Below are 3242 nucleotides of genomic sequence, written 5' to 3'. Positions count from 1 at the left end.
CCTCCCCCGGCTGGGCCAGCCGAGGCGGGGGCGGGGCAGGGCGGGGCGGGCGCGATACCGCTGCAGTGCGGGGCGCGGCCGCCAGGGGGAGCGGGGCCCGCGGCGGTCGCGTCCGCAGTGCGTGCCGGCGCTGAGGTCCCGCAGCTGCGAGCCGCGAGAAAGGGAGCCCGGAGAAAAACCCATTTTGAGACTTTAAGCTCCAGCGAAAGGAGCTCGGTGCGTAACACAGGGTGCGCCAAAGGAACAAGGGCAAGGCTTGAACCCACGTGGACAGAGCCACAAGGGGAGAGTGACACGGTTCCTAGGGGAATCCAGGAGCTGGGGTGCGAAGCTGGGGGGGGCGGGCTTCTCCCCGAATACCCTTTTGGATTTTGCTCCGTGTAAATATATTGCCTATTACGCTGTAATAGAAGCATTCTGGATGGACGCACACTCAGGTTCTCTCGTGGTCTCCAGACTGCATTGTTCCCGTGGATTTCAGCACCGGTGGGCTGGGCCCCATCCTCGCCCTCGAGCCGTCCCAGTCTGGTGGGGCTGGATATGAAATGACTGGAGTGTCAAGTGTTGAAATGGAGAGAAGGGAGGGAACACGGACGGGAGAGCATGTAACCGGTGGTGCCTGGGAAGTGCAGGATAGAGCCTGGGGATCTGGCACAATAGCGCAGTCCCAAGGGAAAGAGTTGACTCGTGGAAGGAGGAAGGACAACTCCGCCTGGCCAAGGAAACAGCCTAAAGAAGGGCGTGGGTCAGGATGGCACTGTTGCGGGCAAATGTATCCTGTGGCAAGATAAAAGAGCCACAAATGTACACATGAAACCGCAACCAAGACAAGGCCCGCAGAAAGTGAGCTGGACAGTTAGAAAAGGGAGAGAAACGGGGAGGAGCTCCCCAGCCACCAAAGGGAGCTTTTCAAGGCCAGTGCGAATCCTGTGTGGTGCTCCAAGGACAAAGGTGCTTCAAGGGCAAAATACGACCCTGCCTGAAAAAGTATCAGCGTTACACCCCTTAGCACCCCTTACCGGACTCTTACTCGCCCTCCCCACCATGTTGCGATGGTTACAAAATTCCTGAGCCCACCTGGGCGACACCCACCTGGGCAACAGGGCCTGTCCCAAATAAGGAAAGGCATCTGGCCTGTCCCACTCCCACCCTAGAGAAGGAAAGTATATGTGCCCCGACCAATCGGTAAACGAAATTTTCACCTCGGACCAGTCCTTTGTTTTTTTGCTATAAAAACTGATCAATAGCACATGTTCCTGCTCGGCTCTCCCAGACTACTAGGAAGTCGGCCCGCTGTTCTGGCAGCAACACTTCCCTCTAATAAATTGTCTTCTTTACATTCTGCCTCGTGTCTGGAAATTCTTTTCCAACCCACATTCAGACCACAACACTCTGGACTGGGGAGCTGGGAGGTCTCTGCTAGGAGGGCTGGGGGCAGGAACTGGGCTTGCGGACTGAGGGGTTCTCTGAAGGTGGTAATCTTTGGAGGCGAAGGAAGGGGGAGGGGGCTCCAGGGGTGCAGGAGTTTCTCTGACTGGGGCAATGTTTGAACATGTTAATATGGCAAGGAGCCACCAGGGAGACAGAAGTGGATCCTGTGGATGGAGGAAGGGAAACAAGGATCTGCCCCAGACCAGGGAGAGGCATCTGGTGGAAAGGAGGCCAGAGGCTGTTGATCAGGCCAGCTCCTGATCTCAACTGGCTTACGCTTCGTGAGGCCATACAGGTTGCAGAGATGCAAAAGGGAGGCTGGAGTTCTCACCAGGGCGGAAAGGACATGTCTGCCATCCTGCACTGTGGGAGGCAGGGCCTCTTCAAGCCAGTGGTGTCGGTGTGACTTTCTTACATATTCCCCAATTTCTCAGCTCTATTTCAGGAGACAAATGCTTTCAAGTCTATTTTCCTGAAATGTTAACTTGGAAGGCATTTCTTTGCTGACCTGGCTTTTGTGTTTAGTATTAGGCCACTCATTCTGCACTTTTTTCTCCACTATCATTTTGCTCTGAAGTTCCATTAACCCAGTGCTTTTTACTGGGGGGAAGGAGATACTCTTATTTCACAGGTGTGTGGCTTAGGTTACAATGTCATAGGATAAACATGGGGCATCTTCCTGGAGGATAATTTTTTTTTTTTTTTTGCGGTACGCGGGCCTCTCACTGTTGTGGCCTCTCCCATTGCGGGGCACAGGCTCCAGACGCACAGACTCAGCGGCCATGGCTCACGGGCCCAGCCGCTCCGCGGCATGTGGGATCTTCCCGGACCGGGGCACGAACCTGCGTCCCCTGCATTGGCAGGTAGACGCTCAACCACTGGGCCACCAGGGAAGCCCCCTGGAGGATAATTTTTACACCAAGATTTTCAGGAAAAGTATCTATGTTAAGATAAAAATGATACATTAGAGTATAGGTAAGCCTTTAAAATATTTGAGCTTTTAGAGATAGCTTGGGCAGGTGTCCTCTCCCCTCCAGGATAACCAGTACCGCATAGCCACCCCCTTGGCAGACAGTCTAAGATGCCTCCCTTCGGTTCATCCTCCCTGAGAGTTCTACTTCGGAACATCATCTATCTTCTTTTCATCTTCCCTGCCCAACTCAGTTTATGTCTTAGGACCAATCTTTGAACAGGTCACTGTCTCCCTACCTCCAATCCTTCCCATTCCAGTCTATTCCTGACACAGATGCTATTACTTTACAGAAATGTGAATCTAGTTATATCACTCTTTAAAACGTTAAACAACCCACCACCACTTACAATTCCTGCCTATTTCTCTACTTGAGTTCCACTCTTGTTCAATGTCCCAGCAGTGCTCACCGCTTCCAAAACCCCTTGGTTACAGTCCTTTCTCTCATCCTTCGAGGACTTTACACCCCCTTCCTCTGCCTGGAATGCCCTTTCCAAATGCCTCATGCACTAAACTGGAGACTCTTCCTTTAAGATTCAGTTCTAGCATTCTCTCATTTTTTTCTGGAAAGTCACCCCAATTTCTCCCCCACCCATGTGTTTCTGTGTTTGTCATGAAGATACTTGTGCATACCTGCCCAGGAGATTATAAGCCCTGAGGAGGGGGCAGTGCCTGTGGTTATTACTCAAATACTGACATATTTGTTGAGGTTGAAATATACTCCAAGTCCTTTCCGGGAGCCAGAAAACTGAAATATATAGCTCAGTGTTTCATCAGGTCAAAATCTAAGGTATCACAGTTTATCAATGAACAGCAATAAAACTCTGAAACTCTCCAACTC

Source organism: Phocoena sinus, chromosome 15 (assembly GCF_008692025.1).
Source record: "Phocoena sinus isolate mPhoSin1 chromosome 15, mPhoSin1.pri, whole genome shotgun sequence".
Classification (NCBI taxonomy): Eukaryota; Metazoa; Chordata; class Mammalia; order Artiodactyla; family Phocoenidae; genus Phocoena; species Phocoena sinus.
The sequence above is the reverse complement of the archived record's forward strand: the minus strand, read 5'-3'. Positions refer to the sequence as shown.